The sequence below is a fragment of the Callospermophilus lateralis genome, chromosome 6 (genome assembly GCF_048772815.1).
Source record: "Callospermophilus lateralis isolate mCalLat2 chromosome 6, mCalLat2.hap1, whole genome shotgun sequence".
NCBI lineage: Eukaryota > Metazoa > Chordata > Mammalia > Rodentia > Sciuridae > Callospermophilus > Callospermophilus lateralis.
The window spans coordinates 93,527,181-93,549,227 of NC_135310.1; positions in this window are offsets into that span (position 1 = coordinate 93,527,181).

Below are 22,047 nucleotides of genomic sequence, written 5' to 3' on the forward strand. Positions count from 1 at the left end.
ATATCACAAGTTTCTTGTGAATATATAATGAGTTCAGCAGCCCGATTAACCTGTCAAAAAAACATTGAAGAGGAATCTTTCATTTTCCATTTACAAGTCCAATTTCTTCCAACTGTAATGATTTGAAGATTGCTGAATATATACATGAAAACACTGCAGAAATTAAAGCCTAAATTGTTTTTATTTTCAACATTATTCTTCTCAGGTATTCAGCTACTTAATGTGTGCTTTGAGTATATTAATTTCTTAAATTTATTAATAGAATTTTATAAATTATGATGCTAATTTTATAGCATTATGAATATTATAAAGCATATGATGATGTCCTTATAGCTTTTAATTAATTAATTAATATTAATATGGAAGGAAATCAGAGTTCATGGCAATTTTTCCTGGAAACATTATGGATACACATTGCTTATGGGAGATTCTTCCTAGAAAACAGAAAATAATAAAGGGACATATTTATTCAAAGGAGTTTTACTTTTATTTCTTCAAGCAAAATATAAACACAAACTAACAGCTAAACTAGCCTTAACTTTTTCTTTCTTTGGAGAATTAAGAATCTGGATTTATTTTTTTCTATGATTTGTCTCTTGAATTAAGATTCTCTAATTATCTAAATTGTCATTATCAAATAGAATGTTAATGTTTCCCTACTGGGTTTGTTCAATTTAGAGAAGCATGATTAAAAGAATCATTAATTTTCTAACTTTAGCAAATATATTGCTGTTATTGGCTCAAACCAGTCAGATTCTTAAAATGAATTAAATGATATATGAACATGAGAACCACATACAAAACTTTATGAGCTCTCTTTTGGAACACATACTCAATTAAAAAAAACATGAGGAACAGATAAAAATTGTCTATTCCTAAAATATTAATTATATAGCATTTAAATAATTATGATAATACCTGCTTGGAAGATGCTTAAAATTCAAAAATTCAAACAGATTTTGAGGGTCCCTGTGGCCTACTGTGACACTCTTGTTTCAGAACTTAGCAGATTAATCATACAAAATATATACTGCAGAGAGAGAGAGAGAGAGAGAGAGAGAGAGAGAGAGAGAGAAAGACCTCTTAAATATTGGATGAAAAATGTGTATCAATAAGATTGTTAGCTAGTACTATTAGATAAGCATTTGGATCCTTTTGTGCAGTCTTGCTAAGGTTATTGTGGCAAAGAAGAAAAAAAGTAAATTTAAATTTTAATATTCAATAAACTGAACAATAGAAAATATTAAAGATGTAACATTATGAATCACATATTTTTAATTTTTATGAGATAAACAATTGTCATATAATATCTGCTGTATCATATAGACAATGAAAGATCTAAAACACCATTGACTTTGCCCATATTATGCAAGTTCCACAGTCTGATTATATTCAGCAAAAGGCTAACATAACTACACTTAACAATCTTTATTTTTAGTTTTGCATTCTTGGAGGTAAAAAGTAAACAGTTTGTCCCTCTAAAAGAAATTAACATCTTACTTTAAGTCAAGGCTCTTTATGTTTCCCTATAAGTTAGTCTACAAGAATGCAGAAAGGTTGATTAATGATTAAAACCAAAAAAGAGAACACACACACACACACACACACATACACATTAAAAAAAAAGCAGACAAATTACAAAACAGCAAACCAGAGAAAATGAGTTTGAATTAACTCCAAAGACTAAGACTGAAATTACATTACACGATTAATTTGCACACTTAATAAATGTCATTGCCTCTCAGAGGGGTAGTACTTTAAAGTGATCTATGCTGAAATTAGAACAAAAAAATTCAAGCAAATGGAGCTAATGCTATATGTTGCTTTCTCAGTGATTATTTAAAATAATAAAAATAATAAAATACAAAAAATTATGATTCTTGTGCTAAATTGTGTATACCTATTCCCACAGAACTTTGCTCTTTGTTCTTTAAATGTGAAATGGAACTTCCTTATGCCAATACATTTTATGACAAATTAGACAGTTTTTCTGTGAACTTACCTTTGCTAAAGCTCTTAATGCCACCTTCCCCATAGGAGACACCATTCACACTAATGTTAATCAAAGATGAAGCTGGGATATGGAGTACATTTTACATTACAAAAAACTAGACTTCAGAAAATGATGGAGATTTATTTAGACTTAGAATCTCTGGAACTCTGTTCTCATATCTGCACACTGCCTTTAGTGAACCAGCAGGTCCTAGAATTCATGCATTTGAGTCCAAAACAATTTCTTTCCATTACCATTTTATCCGAGTAATTTTTTTAATTTTATTTTGCATTTTTCAAAATATACCTTCCCAATAAAACTAAGAAGTGTTCATGAGGAATTAACCATTACTATAAATAATCATTGTGAATATTAGTTGTGAATAAAATAATTTCTACTTTAGAGAAAGAATATATATGATATGCTTCATTAATTTTCATAATGAAAATTTTGACATCTCAGTTGTATACTTCTTACAAGTTTAAGATAATTTAAAGGATCAAGACTTCCTTGAAATATTAAATATATTTTAAGATCTATAAATCTACATTTAATCTTTAATATAAGGACTAGTATACTGTTTTATTTCCTTTCCAAAATTCCAATAGTAGATATTTTAGTCTTTGCTAGCAATATGGTCTCTGTCACAAATATCCAACTCTGCTATTGTGGAGCAAAAAGCCATAGTTTAAAAGTAAATTAGTGGGAGGAACTAGCTTTGGCCCAAGGACTGTACATTTGTGCCAAACTCTGCCTTAAATCATGAGTGTAGATGAGACATACATTTTAAGAGTATCCCCACCCAAAATATTGCCTTAGTATAATAGTATTCTTAAATAATTTTAGCCAAGTATTATTAACCATAGCTATTTGAAGCAGCATTCTTTTCTGTGGAAATGTGTATAAAATGCTTTGCGTATATTTTTTAAGTGAGAACTTTGTTTAAATTTAAGTGGTTTATTGTTTCACATTGGAAATTTTATTTCTTTTTTCTTTTCCATAATAGTGAGAAATTGTGCCACTAAAATATTTATATTTAGAGTTAACAGTTGCATGCTCACAAAACAAGCTCCATCAATAATTTTCACTTTGATGCTTTTTATGATAATACACTGTAATTGGATTCAGCAGTAAATCCAAACACAGCTCTGAGGCATTGATTTTCCAAACAATTCTGTCAAAATTATGCAGGAAAAAATAAAGCAATGGTTTGATGAGGCATACCATTGAATAATTTTAAAATATGCTTATTGGGCAAAAGATACTAAGATGTAGATAGTTTATTTCTGTTAACATCTTGGCTATAGTACTCATGTTATTAACAAGAACAATTGTCATTAATGATCATGGTACTGATTTATGATTTGCTTTATGTAAATTTAAGAAAATAAGTGAATAAACCATATTACTAGAAAATTACAAATATCCTAACTACTAAACTCTAGCATTCATTATTTTATGTATGCTGGGAAAATACTATAATTAATCCACTAAATTGAATATTCTTAAATTTATCAAGACTGTGGATGCATCTTTGGTTGGTTCACTTAGTTTTAACATAAGAATTTGGCTACAGCATAACTCAACCATCTTTAAAATGGTTTGCCAATTACTTGGTGAATTCAGTTAAATAACTAATTACAATTATATTGTTATGCTTTAGATATGAGCTGTCTCCCAAAAGCTCACCTGTGAAACCATGCAAGAGAGCTTAGAGATGAAATGATTGAGTTACTGTAGTCTTAACTTTTAGCAGTGTGTTAATCTACTAATAGGGATTAAGTGGGTGGTAACTGTAGGCAGGTAGGGTCTGACTAGAGGAGATGGGTCATTGGGGATGTGCCTTTGGCATGTATCTGTCCCAGGAGAGTGGATCTCTTTTTCTCTGCTTTTTGGGTTTATCTTGAGCCACTTTCCTCCACTAATCCACCATGATGTTCTGCCTTACCTGGAGCTCTGAGGAAGGAATCAGCTGTCTATGGACTGAGACCTCTGAAACATTGAGCTCCCAAACAAGGTTTTCCTCAAAAATTTTCTTGTTGTCACAGCAGCAAAAAACAGACTAAAGCACATATAATATTTAAATTCGAGTGAAAACAAGGAGATTGCTTTTAAGAAGGTATATGTTGACTGAGTTTAACTTGGTTGACCCTAAAAAGTAAAAATGAATTAAGATTAAGCATCAAATCTTTACTTGGCAAACCTTAATTTAGCATCTACATAATTTAAGAAAAAATATAAATAATTGAACATATTTCCATAAAACAGACCTAATTAGACTTATGACTTATTTCCATTTTTCTTTCAACATCAAAAAGGTAAAAAAAAATTCTCTGAACTGAAAAATTGATTAAATAAATAATGACTTCCTTGTATTGTTTTTTTTTAAATAATAATACTAGGGAAAAATTCAGTGGCATGAAAAATGTTAAGGATGAAATGATGATATCAGTTTTGAAAATCAGGATTGAGTCCCATTCCCCTAGTGTTGAAGATTCAATACCTAAGAAATACCAGGAAAGCACAGAAAAGAAATTTTATTTAAAGGGCAGAACAGAGACAGACTTCTGGGGAGGGGGCTTCAGAGAAGGGAATCTGGAACTGGTATCCAAGGGAGGAGGTCTATCTGTTCCTCTTCAGGTTTCAGATTTCTTTTCTTCTCAAGCCCCCTCTTCTCCTCCCACCTGTCAAATGGCAGGAAGAGAGTGGTTGAGGGGCTATCTCTCCCTATTTTCCATATTTGACTAGAAAGGCTGGAAGGGAGCACCCTGGGGGTATTCATTAACCATTTCTTGCTGGGAAGAACAATTCCCTTAAGGTAGGTGACCTTGGCAACAAGTGAGGAGAAGAGGAAAGTGTTCTGGAGGTATTAGCATTTAGTTTCTTTTTGAACCATCCTCCATCTTCCCAAACCAACTTAATCATATATCTATACTGACTACCTGTCCTTTGTTTTTACTCAATATTAAAGGAAATTTATGAGTATGGTTAGATATATATTTTGTATGTGTATTGTTAGAAGGAAAACAATTCTGAGCAACTTAATTTATGCAGTTGTCACTTTAATGAAACCAGTCTTGAAAATCAGGATCAAGTCCTCTGTTTCCTTGGTTGAAGATTAAATACTAGAGAAACTTGGAGGCAAGAAAATAAGTTTTATTCAAAGGATAGAAGAGAGAGAGAGAGAGAGAGAGAGAGAGAGAGAGAGAGAGAGACTTCTCTGGAGAGGAGGGAACCCAAGGCTGGTGCCCAAGAGACTGGAGATGTTCTGGCTCTTATAGATTTTGGGTTTCTTTTCTTCTCATGCCTACAGGACCAAAAGGCAGGAAGAGAGCCACAGGCAGTGCTGGTGTTGGTAAGTGCCTTCCTCCCCAGGATCCGCCCCCACTGAAGCTGTTAGCAACCAGGGGATGGGGTATGCTCTCCACTTGATGATCAGCTAGCTACCTGTCCTTTGGCCCAGTCTCAGTGATAAATGAAATATTAACTGTTGGGAGTCTTAAAGGCTGGGGGATATTTAGAACTTGTGCAATGGCTCTGGAAGAAGACAGGCTGATGATTTATAATCTGATGAGATTTTACTTAGAAATTATATATCTAGGGCAAGAAATTCATTTAAGTCTTTTATCCATTCAGCTAACATGACTTTGATTATCAACTTAATTTAGCAATATCTAACATACTGAAAGTTTATGCTTAGGTTTAAAGAAATCTCTTTTGTGTGAAACTGTTAATAAGTGAATGAGTTTCAGACTAGAGTATCCATAGAATTTCCCAAAGAGTATCTTTCTATATCCCCTATATTCCTCTTACATTTTTTCTCAGTCTACTCCTTAGTTTATTGACTTAAAAAAAATAAAATGACTGGAATTTTTTCATTTTAATGCACAAGCATTTCACAAAAGAGCATGAGGATTTAGAGTTTAGAGAGTGTTCCCTGATTTATTTATTGTATTTCTATGATCTTGACCATATTATTTAGCCACACTCTGCCTCATTTACATAATTCTTGAAGCAGATGTAATGATTGTGACCAATTGGTAAGATTTTCATGAGAGTGGAATGACTTTGCATTTGTAAAGCCTTATAAAAAATTTCTGACACCACCAGCACTATAGATCAAAAAAAAAAAAAAAAAAACAACTATCTTCTATTGTAATAATTAGAAGAGTAGATTAATCTTATTTGTCTTCTAAAACTCATAGCTGAAAGTTCTTTCAACTTATCTCACAATGAAACTAAATTTAAACATAGGTTGTCATAAAAATTGACATAATTTGTCACACAATTTAAAGTATTATTTCTTACAGTATAATGTGCATTTTAACTGTCATAGAACAGAATCATCTGCAAACATATAACCTTCTTTTGTAGAGGACTTGGCATCCTGTTTGACTGGTCATCATATTCACGGAGAGAACTTGTTAAAAATGCAGTTTTTGACACCACCAAGATCTCCAGAAGAGAGGAGACTACTTTAAGTAATCTTGTAGAAACAAGCTGCCTCAATGCTGACTGAGAACAAAGTCAATGAATTCATTTAACTTATGAACATATGTGGAAATGTACATGTAAGAAAAAAACATTTCATTTTTGTAAAGATTAACTTTCTTTCAAAAAGCCATGTTTCTAGCACATATTTAAATTATTAGCAAATTAAAAGATGAAAAACATAATGTTCTATGAATTTGTAAAATATATAATGATTTGAAGGTAAAAAAAGATTAAATCAGTAAATGACTTGTAATATAGCTGAAAAATATCATGTAACAATTTTTGTTCATCCAAAATGATTGATCATCTCAATGGTGAATAACAAAGCGATGCTTAGCCATAATTGGAAAGAAAATTTTAAATATTCCATCTTGACCATCAGACTCTCTTCCAGCTTTTCATTATTCAGAACAAGTATTGTCATGAAAATGAATTCATCAATGTAACAGAGATAAATGAGCCAACAGAGAACAGACAGAACTATCTTCCGGTTCTTAGGCGGGAAATTGTCTCATTGTCCTATTATATCAGTGACAAAGATGTCTGGACTTTATGAGCATCTCTTTCCATTTAGTCTTTTTAAAATATTAATGACACAATGATTTAACCTCAAAAGTAGTTCAAGAAAGTGCTTAGAAACTACTTCCAAGGTTGAAGACTGAAGATAAAACTAATGAAATTATCTAAAAGATTTGGATACTTCATGCAAGCAAGTTCATAAAGATATTATTAATGATAACCTGAAAATACAGGTAAAATAAAGTAATTTGGACAGTCAAATATTCATATTTTACACATAAAATTATCTTCCAGTGAGTCATTCATAATATAATCAAAACTTACACTATTTTATATACATAATGCTTTATAAGGATTGTACTAATTAGAAATCAAACTCTAAACTATTTAGATTCATGTGTGGTATTACCTGGAAAATGTCAATTTGAATCTTTACTGATTCTACTTTCATACACTACCAGGAACCTTTATAGGAGAAAATTTATTTAAAAGAAGTTGGGCATAGATTCTATGGGATTGTTTCCTTAGCAAAGTCTAAGTAGAAGAGAAAGTAATAATCCCCAGTATAGTATGATAACTGTTGTAAATATATATCAACTCTAGTCTGAAAACTTAAGGTCAGATCTCATAAAAACAATCTGTATTTATATGTAGTTTTTGTGTTTTTTTTTTTTTTTTGTACTAGGTATTGAACTCAGGGATATTTTACCACAGAGTTACATCCTCAGTCCTTTTTATTGATTAGTTTGTATATTTTGAGACAGGGTCTCACTATATTACTGGGGCTCTCACTAAATGGCCAAGGCTGGCCTGGAACTTATGATTTGCTTGTCTATTCCTTCTAGTTGTTGGAATTACAGACAAGCTTCAACATGGCCGCTTCATTGTATATTTTTATGATGTATGATTAGGATATGATTTGAGTGTGTCTTCCAAAGATCCCTGTGTTGGATGCTTGTTCCCAGTATGGCAATATTGGAATGTGGTGAGAAATTAAAGGGGTAGGTAATGTGGAAGTTAATTAGGTTATAGTGGGCATCAATCTCAGAAGGGATCAGTAATGGTTTCACAGATTTAGTTCCTTTAAACAATATGTTGTAAAAAAGTGAGTGATTTCATGTCTCTGATTTCATGTCTCACCATCTGACCTCTTGCACATACACTCCTGCCATTGTATTGTTCTGTACCATGAAGTCCCCACCAGAGCCAAGCAGAAACTAGCATCATTTTCTTGACACCCAGAATTGTGAGCTAAATAACCCCTTTTTCATTACAAATTATCCAGCCTGTGGATTTTGTAATAGCAATAGAAAAGTGTCTAATACTAAGCAATGCATGATTCTTTTTAGAATTCATTTAAATAAAAATTGGTAAACACTAAAAGAAAAGTAACAATGTTGGCTCAGTAATTCAGAATTGCTATAATATAGTATTGTGCACTTAGGAATTTATATTCAAAGAAATTTAAAACTCACAGTTGGAAGTCTGAGAAATTCAAGGACTAAGCAGTGTCTGGTGGAGGTCCACTTTCTTGTTATGATATGGCTACTTTTTTCCTGTGTCTTCAAAGGCTTAAAGAATACTGGAGTTCTCCAGAATCTTTTTTGTAAAATGTTAATCCCATTCAAGAGGCCCCATGCTTCATGAACTAATCATTTGCCAAAGTTTCTACCTACTAGCCCTATCACATTGGAGGTTAAAGAAATTTGAGGAATAGAAACATTGATTCTATTACAATTTAACAAACTTTCGAACTGTGTATAATTCATAATTAGGGGAACCAAAGAATATTATGGTAGTCTCCCAGTTTAACACTTTAAGATGAGTATCACATTCCCAGTAGAAAATGATGAGAAATTATGATTATAGCATAAAAGCAAAACCAAAACAAGCAAACTATTAGTGTTTCTCATAGGAAGGAGACACGAATAGTTATAATGCCTGAGAGAAGTGTTGGTCACTGCCTGGATGCATATGTTTACACCTATAAGAGAGATAGATAATGCTGAAAGTAGACTGTGTTAGACTGAGTTCTGCACAGGAAGTGGAAGCAATAGTGAATAAAAGGTGCTAGCTACCAATGATAATCAAATTCTGCCTACAAAATATTTAGGCCTTCAGAAAGAATTTTCAAAAATATCATGTTATTTAAAAAGATGTCTAGCACATGAAAAATAAAGAATATTAGGTAATTTTTGAGTGGGTGATAACAATTATTACTCTGATAATAGCAGACAAAAAAAGAAACAGATAAATTTTCACTTGAGCATTTCTGTTATTCATAATTAGACTTCCAACAAACTCAACACACATAGTAGCGTCAATAGAGAGTAAACAAATAAGCAACCAAGAGAATAATTTTCATGGATATTCTCAGAAAGAATTGATGAGCCTGGAATTAGTGAGAATGTATGCTTTTGGTCCCATATGTAGCTTCCATCTGTCACCATGGCTATTGTTTTTTTGCATCCACTTTGCCATTTCTGAGTACAAAAACAACTGGCCTATTAATTTAGTCTCCTTGGTTATTCAGGGTCTCTTTCATAGTGGGTGATTTATCATTGCTGTTAATTTGTATATTCTTTATAAAAACAAAGATTTATTCTACCAATATTTTTGAGCCCAAAAATCAAAACCAATTTTCCTGGGCTCAAATTAAGCTGTGAGTATGACCACACTTCCACTGCAGGCTCCAAGGGAAAATCCATTCTTTGTTTTGTTTCAGCTTGTGATGGTTGGCTTAATTCTTTGGCTAAGGATCACATCACACCAATCTCTGCCTTTCATGAGAGAATTTCATTGTCTTCTTTGTCAAATCTGTTTCTGCTTCTTTATGTAAAGACATGGAATATGAAACATAACAATATGTTTCTAACTTGATTTGCTAACATTTGAAATATATGTTGCAAAATTATTAAGAGAAATGAAACTTTTACATAATACATATACTTTCTAACACATATTAATTACCTTGTTTTCTTACAAGTTTAAAAAATTTCATTGATCCTGTTCACAGACTGAAGTGAGATGATAATAAATAAAGGCTTATGAAATACAAGGTGAAGAATACAGAAGTTAGGCAAGTTTTCTAGGAGCAGAATGATGTATTCTTCTTTCAGTAATTACTTATTAAGAGTCTGCTACTTTGGAAAAAGTATAGATTCAAGTACAAGGACACACAATGGTGAATGACACATATAAGTTGATTTTAAAGAATTCATTGTAATTGATTATACACAAGAAAGTATTGAGCAATAAGTAATGTTTCCTGATGTTTTGAATAATATTGTACTCTGTAGTGTTTAAGGCAGGTACCCAAATCACTACTATAAAATATAAACAGCGAATTTCTCTCTAAATATGCAGTACAAGTGATTATTGCATAAGCCATATTAGAATCTTAGTCATACACTTGTTTCAACTTTCTTATCACCAGAAACAACTAATTACCTTGGAGGACACTATCATTAGTAGTTCTGCTCTTGGTGACTCAAGCAGTGTATGTGAGAAGATTTGTGTAAATTTGTGAGTATATGTCTGCATTGTGTGTATGAAGTGTATGTAAAAAGAGTTAATGAAAGAATAAAAGTATCAGAGTATTAGGAAAGTTGAAACAATTTTCAAATTTGCTATTTATTTTAAAAAGCAAATTGACTGCTATACCCTTCATTTGTTTTTTAACTCAAGAGAAGAATTTTTTAATTCCTTTCAATTCCTTTTAGTGTTGTCATCACTTTGATACCATTTATGTGAAAAAATAACTTTATAATAATATATAAGAGCACTAGAAAAATATTACAGATATCTATTTAATTAGAAATAATACACTATCATGTTATGCAACTTGGAAATAACTCATAAAATAATCTTTATATTTTTGTTTTGAAGACACCGACTCTATTTTTGATATTTTTGCCCCCAAAGAAGCAAACATTTATGAAATAATTTAGAATTATAATAAAAACAGAACTCTTTTTAGTTCAATGTATTCTATATTGCATTGCATTGGACCAAATATGATGGAAAAATAATGAATTATTTTAATTTTTACTTGACAATTACATCATAAATTAAACATTTAAAGATTCTTTAGAGATATTTAACATATATCTCAGGTAAACATGTGTTTATTGCACTTTGAATTTGTTCATTAATTTATCATTTATTGAACAATTCCTAACACTCCAGTGTTAAAGAATTCAGTAAAATATGGATTTTTAAAACTTGCTATATTCCTTATACTTTAATATTGGATAGCAAGAAAACCAAGAAATCCTCTAAATTATTTTCTATATGACCCATAGTAACATGACAAAAATTTTTTCCATAATGATCATAGATGATGGGGTTTCTCTAAAGAATTTTGATCACTTGTTCTATGTGTGTCTAATTGGAAGCTAAGTATACGACTTATTTCTTATAGCATAACTAGTGCACAGTAAAATACTAATAACAAATTTTAACTGAAAGTATATTATGTGTTTGACATATGCTTGATAGTTCATGTGTTGTTACTAATATATGTATCATTTTATCATGATACGTATTATCACAGATATTTAATATCGCAATTTTTCAAATGATGTTAAAATCAAGCATATTACTAGACTATTATTATTCCATGAAGCATCTAGCTTGATTAAAAGACTGTTTTGCATTTGTGTCTTTGTGTATTAAAAAAATGCTTTTGTTAATCCCTTCCATATTAAGTATTGGGAAAAAATATTTTAAATAAGGCAAACTGCTGACTTGTGATATATACTATTTATTTCAAATATGCATTATAAATCCAGATTTTGGTCCTGTTACATATTAAATGAAATAGCAAAGAAGATTATTAAAATTATATTTAATTATTTTTTTTGTAATTATAAGAAAATTTCCCTGTTTCATAAATGAGTTATGCTGATGATTTTAAATAATGACTATTTTATTAGTGATGGTATGACATACACAAATCTAAATATACACTAAATACTTATGTACTACCAATAATATGCCATTGAGTCTGTATTTATATATCTTTTAAAAGTGTGTATATGCATACACACACTTCCTTCTTTTTTCTCTTTATAATTATTTTTATTCATTTATTTGTTTTGAGTGATGGTACTGGGAATTGAATTCGGAACACTTGACCACGGAGCAAAATCCCCAGCCTTGTTTTGTATTTTATTTAGAAATTTTGTATTTTATTTAGAGACTGATTTGCTTAGCGCCTTGCTTTTGCTGAGGTTGCCTTTAACTTGTGATCCTCCTGCCTCAGCTTCTCAAGCTGTTGAGATAACAGGCATGTGCCACCTCGCCTGGCTATAATTATTTTTAAATTATATTTTCCTCAATCATTTATTAAAATATTGCTCAATTTATTAATTGTATTTAAAACAAGATTAGAAATATGTAGATAATAATTCAATCTTTCTGGATCAGTAGATAGCAAGTTGATATTAGAGCTGCTCTCTGTGATAATGTACATTCTGAACTATGTAAATATCAAAACAAAAATCAGCACAGTTTCAGTGTACTAACACCTATCTTTTTTTTATGCACACTAATGCTAAGACTGATGTCCAAGCCAGTATTTTTCTTCTTAGTTTTTTTTATAAGCTTATAATGGCCTCTGGTTATTGCAATCTTCAAGCATCCCCCAGTCTAAGAAGGTATGAATTAGCCACCTTCCCACTAGAACATGTTTATGCCAGATATCCAAATGCTGCATTTTCTCCTTTACTTCAGTCACCTTTTGAGGGTGTCTTCCTTGTTTTCAGAATTCTCTGTTCCCCTCAGTCTGGTATATTTACTAATGGCATATTTAACCTTAGTAAATATTTCATGTTTTAAATTTTTTTCATTACCTGATTCTTTCCACATTAAAACAAGCTTCCACAGCAAGAATTCAACAATTGTTTTGCTGCTGTATATACACTGTTTAGAATAGAGTTTAGTTCAAAGCACAAACATATTATGTTATTTTTAGTGCTTTTATTAGTGCATTACAGTTATACATAATAGCAGCGCTTATTTTAATATGTTTATAATTTTTATAATGCAATTTGCTCACTTAAATCTACAGTATTTTTGCTTTGTCTCCTGTCCTCCCTCTCCCTGATTCCCTTCCTCTACGCTACTGGTCTTTCTTCTTATTATTAGTTATGGTTTTCAATTGTTGCATTATACTAATGCGTAAATATGAAATTCATTGTGATATATTCACACATGCATATGGCATAATTTCGTCAATTTCAGTCTGTGGTTCTTACCATTTCCCATCCCTTCTCACTTCCTCTCCATCACCTGCCCTCACTCCACTGTTCTTCTTTAGATGTTTCTGAGATCCCTCATATTTTAAGTATTTTTTTATTTGTTTCAATTAGTGATACATGACAGTAGAATGCATTTATTCACTTTGATATATCATACATAAATGTGGTATAATTTCTCATTTTTCTGATTATACATGTTGTATAATCACATCAGTCATGCAGTCATCCCCTCCCCTCCCTTCTCCTGTACCCATAAAAAGTAATTTATTCTTCCCTATTGCCCCCCACCATTCTGAGAACCACCCCACCTTTTTAATCGCTAATTTTAATTGCTAATTTCCACATAAGAGAAAAAAACATTCAGCCCTTGGCTTTCTGAGTCCTATTATTTTACTTAGCATGATGTTCTCCAGTTCCATCCATTTTATCAGCAAATGACGTAACTTTATCTTTTATGGGTTGGCTGGGTGAAACTACATTGTATATATATAGCACATTTTCTTCATCAGTTTGTCTTTTGATGGTCACCTAGTCTGGTTCTGCAACTTGACTATTGTGAATTTGCTAAGAGATCAGGTATGCATGTATCTTTATAGTACATTGATTTTAAAATAGCTAAAGCTCAAGAAATAAAACCAAAATCAATAAGTGAAATGGTTTCAAATTAAACAGCTTTCACATAGCAAAGAAAACAAATAAGAGCATGAAGAAAGAGCCTACAAAATGGGAGAGAGTCCTTATTACCTGCTAACCCAACAGAAGATTTATATCCATAAGATTAAAATAAAACTTAAAAACTCAATACTAAAAAAATTAATAAATACAAAATGATCTAAATAGACATTTCTCAATAGAATAAATGAAAATAGTCAGAATTTGAAAACATGTTCAAAATCATTAGCAATCAGGGAAAGGCAAAGTATAAACTCCACTGAAATTTCATCTAATATTAGGGAGAATGGTAAAACATCAAGAACACAATAGGTGAGGTTGTGGAAATATAAGAAAACTCATATATTCTTGATGGGACTGTACACAACCACTTTGAAAAGCAATATTGATATTCCTCAAAAGATTATTACTGGAACTGTCATATGAATCAGCAATTATTTATTTTTGAATGCATAAATACCTAAACATGTCCCATTTTTCTTCATAATTTCATCATTTGTGCTTACTAATTTTCATTTTTATAATACTTCAAAATTAGATAATTTTGTAAAAATAGTTATTTGTAATATGTAAATAATTCACTATGATTTATATTCATATATAAAATATATTAATTTTTAAGCATTTGTGTTTCAAATTCACTTTCCCTTTTTTTGAAAACTTGAAGGAAAACTGGAGAATAAGATGCTCTGCTTTCTATTAATAGGAAAACAAATTATATTCTGAATAAATTTTTCTTTTAGATCACCTTAGAACAAATTGATTTCTTCATTGTCTTTTAAAACATGGAGGACATCCTCTTAATTGCATCATTATTTTATTTTGGCACACTCTGAAGCATTTTTTTAGTGGCTCTTGAGTAATATTCATTTGATAATGATTCATGTGAAGTTAATTTTCTTTAAAAACCTATTAATTTTTATAACTTACACATAAATTAGCAATGAATACACTAATGATTTACACAAGTGACACTTTGTGGATGTAGAGGAGAAAATTATGGACCATTTTAACTTTAAAGTTGAGCATTTTCAATGTGTTTCCATAACTGTTGAATAATTATTTTTATTCTCAGAAAAAAATTCATTCTTAAATTAACAATAACTTACCCCTTGCTTTCTAAGATTTTAGGTTTATATTATATTATATTTGAATCCTTTTTCTTTTCTCTGAAGACAGAATATTTGAAGAAAGACAGCAATAGCTTGGCAGTACTACTTAGATGAAAGGATCCATGATATAAAAGCAGAACATCCAATGTAGTTCTTATGTGATTGATCACCACAGAAGATTTTAACCCCTTCCTTCTTCTTCTATATCCTGAGACTGAAGAAATTAGGTTCTGATTTGATGAAGCCACAGATCCAAAACCTAAAGTTAAAATTTAACCCATGGAAATAAGTTGTAATTTATACTAAAGTGACTTTGTTATATTTTAAGCTACATTTCAGTTCTGAACTTTATGATTAAATGCCATAATTGATTATGTGAAGTAGACTTAGATGGAGATATGTGTTACTAATATATACTTATTTTAAATTATAACATGTACACATTGCTTGAGTAAATTTTATTTAAAGACATCTTACAACATTTTGAAATATTCTTGTAATGATGAAATTAATTAAATATATATGTTAGATTTAGTTTAATCTGTAAACATGATGAAATATACTGATTAAGTGGGGCTCAATATTTATTGGAAGATGGTTTGAAAGTTCTGTGAACAATACAACAAATAATATTGAGTTGTAAAAGAAGAAGAAATGCCAAAAATATTTTTCAGATAGCACTCTTTAATGTCCATTTCTTGGTATAATGATTTTGGAAATTATGGGATTTTAAACAAAAGTAAACAAAGATTTCATTTTACTTTATCTTATAGCTTTGGAAGTAAAGCCTGAATGATAGTGGTATCTAAAATACTAGCTTAAATGAACAGAATCATCAAAATCACTGTACAATGCAGCTGTAAGTAGAATTGATTGTTATTTTATGAATTACAATGGCATTTAGCAAATATATTTATAGTTTTTTATTATTGAGTTCCATGAGAGAAACTAGAATTCTTCCTTAATATAATTTTTAGTCATTTCCTCCATTATGAGACCCAAGTCATGGAAATAAAGCAGTCCAAGGAATAATTTTATATTATCACAAAAAACACATGTACTTTTCCTTAACTTTAGCATAGAGAATGACTATAATTTGGAAAAGTACATCAAAACAAAGGCCATATTTGCAAATAATTATAATAGAGGTTCCTGAGAAAATGAAAAAGGGAAACAAGTCTTATACTATTTAATTTATACTAATTAATTCAAGTCATTAGCAAACATGCAGTGTTCAGTTATAATGCCCCCTTTTGTATATTGCAGAGTCCAAAACTCCCAAAAAGAAACTGGTGTACTGTATCCCCTGTTTCAGAAGCTTTGCAAAATGCTTTTCTCCTCAAATTATGCTGCATACTTATATGTGCTTTATGCAGAAAATGATAGAAAGGACAAAAGAGCAAAAAGAATGATTGTGAAATACTAAATGATTGGTTGGAGATGTGACCAGTTTTATATGACAAATACTTTGAATGACATCTCTTAGGGTTCCAGATTTGAAAAAATCTGTGTCAGATTCCAGAAGACACTATTCATGTGTTGTGAAACTCATTTATTTTTACTTGCATTTAAAGGCCTGCATGGTTCAAAGAATATTTCTTCTGCAAAACATGAAAACTGCAAACCTCATATTACATTCACGTTTGTAAAACTGTCCTAATGTATTCATTTGTTGGATTTTGTAAATGTTCACAATATTTTGGTAAAATAATTACTTCTTATAAATAATTGAAGTTGGTGCATACTCAAAATATTTCTATCCACTATAGGGAGTATAGGGACTACATATGGACAGTTTCTAATCAGAAATCAAACATATTTAATACTTAAAGGATTTTAATGCAGATATTTTGCTTAAATAAATAATGGGTGGATTTATAATCTTATCGGGAAATAGTAAGGCGACTCAGAAATTAACAACACTAGAAAAGCAGGCTGAAAAGAACTATTATATATTATAGATCAAAGCCTGAAGTTATCCAACATAAACTATAAAATTAGTGAGAATAGTGAAAGCTGGTTCTATATGACTAATTCAACTACTGCCAGAAATGCTGTGTCACATAGAGAATAGCACATACTGCCTTCCAATCTTCTACTGATTCTTCTCATGGGTAAAAATGAACTGACAGTTAGCTGCCAAATATACCTGAGAAATATCTCTATTGTAGTCAGTCCCTCTACAATAAAGAATACAGCACTGAGATGGCAAAGAAAAAATTCTAGGCCACAGTTCATCAAAGAAAACTTACATCCCATCTCATGAAAAGAAGAAGAAGGAGGAAGAGGAGGAGGAGAAGAAGAAGAAGAAGAGGAGTGAGCTAAATATTTAGTTCAACAACATTGCCTAGGAGAAAAAGCCAGCTGCTTGATGGCAGGTTGATTGCTGTATATCTTCAGTCCCTGAGATATAGTGGTCCTCCATCACAGGAAGAGATAGAACTTGAGGTAGAAAAGTAGGAAAAGACATACGTTGTCTTTTCTGTGTTTTTTTTCCTTGTTTCTAAGACTTGCTAAAGCCTCTCATTGGTCTCTCAGATTGAAATCATGCATCACTTCCACACAAGACATTGTTGATCCAAGATGCAACAGACCTCAACTACATCTGCACAGGGATGAGTGATAGCAGAGCTAAAGCTGCAGCCATGCTTACTGCACAGATATTTTTCCACTCAGTTCACACACAAACTTTTCTCTTTTACTCACTTTTTAAAAATAAAAACTGTACTGGTACAATTTACACAACATGAAATTAATCCTTTTAAAATCTAATATTTAGGGTCTGGGGTTGTGGATCAGTGGTAGAGCACTAGCCAGGCCCTGGGTTCAATCCTCAGCACCACATAGAAATATATAATTTAAAGGTATTGTGTCCAACTACAATTAAAAAATAAATATTAAAAAAATTTAAAAGCTAGTGGTTCTATGTATGTTTACCAAAGTGGATCATCTTTACCACAATCTAATTCTAGAACATATTCATCATCCCAAAAGAAATGTCACACCAATTAACAGTCACTATCATTTTCTCCCCTAACCTCAGGAAACCACTACTTTTCTGTCCCTCGATTTTCCTCTCTGGACATTGCCTGTAAATAAAATCATAAAATATGTAAATAGTCTTTTGTATCAGGTTTCTTATGCTTAGCATACCGTGTGCAATATGCTATAGTCACTGGATGGTTTTTACATTTTTTGTTATTAATAATAATTTATCATTATAAAAATAACTTAATAACTGACAAGGACATTTATGTACATATTCTTGTGGAGATATACATTTTGTTTTATTTTGCATATTGTCACATGTGTGGTAGATCACTGGCCTACCATGTGCAAACCCCTTAGTTCAATCCCCAGCACTGAAACAAACAACAACAACAACAAAAAAAAATATATATATATATATATTAAGAATAAAGACAAGGATTTGGTTCTAAACTTTAATTATACCATACTCTGTTGCTCCCTGCACCTTCGTGGTATACTTTAGAATTGAAAAATGCATATTCTTCAAGTTTATTCTTTTCTTTCAATATTGTTTTGGATATACTGAATCCCTTGCATTTTCATAGGCTTTTTAGGATCAGATTGCCAATTTTGAAGTCAATTGGGTTTCTGACAAAGATTTGCATTGAATCTGTAGATGATTTGGATAAGGACTTCATTGCAATCTTAACTTAAGCAATCTTAACTTCATTGCCATCTTAATTCAAGTTTCCTTATTCATTAAAAAGGTATGCTTTCCCATTTATCTTGAGCTTCTTGAACATTACAGGTGCATGTGGAAAGAAAAACAGTTGGTACAAACAAGAGACTATACCTGCCCTTCCAAATAATAAAATAGTCTCAAGAATGAGATATGGATAGGGGGCTTAGAAAAGCTCCAATATATGTAGGGGATCTAGAAAGACATTCATATATGCAGAGCTATAGTGACCAATAGGATATAAGAAAGCCACAGCTCATCAGACATGAACACAGGTTTCTGAGTAAGTAGTAAATGAAGAGGCATAAAGTGCTGGAACATGAAGGAATGAATCAACACCTTCACAGCGTTCTATTGGAAGGGTTGGGGACCTTGTACACTATTTGCTGAAATGTAAATTATTAGAGCCTTTATGGAAAACAATATGTGGATTATGCAAAACATTTAAAATAGAATCACCATATGATTCAGCATTCTCACTAGTAGATATTTGTCCAAACAAAATGAAATTGTCAAAAGACATTTATGGGTGAGGATATAACTCAGTTGTTAGAGTGTTTGCCTCACATGCACAAGAGTGCTTGCCTCACACAAAATACATCTGCACTTCCATGTTTATAGCAGCACTATTCACAATAGCCAAGGAATGGAAAAAAAAAAACAACTCTGCTCATCAGAAGATAAATATATAAAAGAAAATGTGATATGTGTACACAATGCATTACCACTACTCAGCAATAAAAACCTGAAAATTTTCTAAAACTCTTTGTCAAAAAATTTTAAAACTATGCTGATATCATTCAAGTCATTCAAATACAATTAGTAACAGTGCAAAAAATAACATAATTTTTAAAATTTTAATCATAGTGTATTATAGGACTATAAAATAGCCCTGGAAACACTAAAACACAGACAATATTATGGTTCATGCCTGAAGGTCCTCTGTAAGCAGAAGTCTGTTTTCTTTGGAGAGAATAGTTCTTTTCCTAAGGCCTCTAAATAATTGGGTGCAGTAGAGAGTGGTCAAATATGTTGATTTAAATATCAGTCTCTTCTTTTAAAATATATTCATAGCAATATCTCTGCATGCTTGAGTAAATATTTTGGAATTATGTCCTCTCTAAGTTGATATATATATATATAATTACTTATTGCACAGGGACAAAATCATAACTATTTTTTAACTATAAAATACTTGTATTTCTCTTCATATTTTATATATTCTTGTCTTTAAATTGAATGCTTTCCCCTCTACTAATTCTAGTTTAATTTGTATTCACTTATTTTTGTCAAGTAATTTTATTTTTGATTGGCAGAACAAAATATTTGCCCATATTTGTGAGGTACAAAGTGTTGCTTTGATTCAAGAATACATGAGGTAATAATCAACTCAGTGTATTTAGAATACCGATCATCTTCAACTTCTGTTATGCTTTTATGGAAAATGTATTCAATTCTCAGTCTTAAAAAACTATTTTGAGATATACATTATTGTTAGTTATATTGTAACAATTCTGCAATAAAATGGAAGTGCAGAAGTCCCTTCAAAATTCTAAATTCATTTCCTTTGGGTATATACCTTGTATTGAGTGAGATTGATGGCTCAAATGGTAGTTCTATTTTTAGTTTTCAGAGAAACTTCTCTACTCTTTTCTATAATGACTATACTAATTTGTATTCCTACCAACAATTCTCCACATTCTCATCTGTCTTTTGTTTTTGTATAATATTTACTATATCTTGGAATGAGGTGGTATCTCGTTGTGGTATTGGTTTTATTTCACATTTTCCTCACAGTGATGTAAAGCATTTTTTTCCCTCACACTGTTGACCATTTATATGTCTTTTGAGAAGTATCTGCTCATATATATATAGCCCATTTATGAAAGAATATTTTGGTTATGTTGTGGTTGGAATTTTTGAGTTCTGTACATATTCTGTGTTTTAACTCCCTACCAGATATATAGTTAGCCAATATTTCCTCCCTTTCTGTAAGTTATCTTTTTTTCTCTTTTGATTGCTTTCTTTATGGAGTAGAAGCCTTCATAAGCAACAAGGAAAAAAACTATCAAATCTACAAAAAACAATTCCAGATTTCAAATCATTATTTCATCATTTTCCAATAGCCTGCTATTAAACATCATATATAATGTTGGATATTATTTTTGAATTATTCTTCTATCTTCATTACTCATTAATTAAGAACATGACTACTAAATTTGTAAAAAGTCTCAAGTACTGGGAATGCAAAGATGAGTGAGCAAATTTCCCCTTATGTTGAAAAAGGAAGATGCCAGTACTCTATATTATCACATGCTATTGTAACATCGGGTTATTTGAAGAGCATAGAAAATGAACATATAAGTCTTTATGGGTTAATAAAAATAATTTATGCAAGATGGGACTAAAGAAATGATTAAAGATATTGAATGAGTAAGGCATCACACAGACCTATAGAGTCAATTTTCAAGAAGGAAATATAGATCAACAGTGACTAATACAGAAAAGTGGCCTATTAAAATCAGGGCATACAAATTGGCCTTTAAATTTGGCACAAAGCAGCAAATTTTATTGGCAAGATGAAAGGAACTAAAGTAATAATGAACTTCATAGAGAAATAGATGAAAGATAAAGTGAATAGCAATCACAAAATTCTTTCAATGGATTGGATGAGAAAGGTTATTATATGAAGCATATATTGTAGTAGAGTAGCTTTTCATTACAAACAAATTTGTAGAACTCTGATGGCTCATGAAATTCAGGTAAGAGAACTGTAAGAATTTTGGGAGCTTCATAAGAAAAAAAATCATTCCAAATTTATTGCCATGTATTTCCACAAGTTGTGACATACTATTTTTTATGACTCTAATTGTAAATTTTTTCCATGTGAAAAGAAAGATTGCATACAATGTTGTTCTGTTATAACTTTAGTTAATTTTAGTTAATAGGGAATCTTTATATTAATTAAAAAGTATTTTCACAAATACTTGGTTAATAATTTCATAAATGATGATTTGATTCCATTACTGTGCTGTTAATTGACAAAATATATCTAGCATGAATATTAACATAATAAAATTATTAAAATTATACATGTATATTCATGTATATACTATACTGGATATGAAATAGCAAGATATTTAGTATTTACTAAAAGATGACTACTGGACTGTGGGCATAGGTAAAGATAGAGCACTTGATTTGCTTACATTAGGCCCTGGGTTTGATCTCCAATATGAAAAAAAAAAAAAGAAAGAAAGAAGGAAAAGAAAAAGAAAAAGAAAG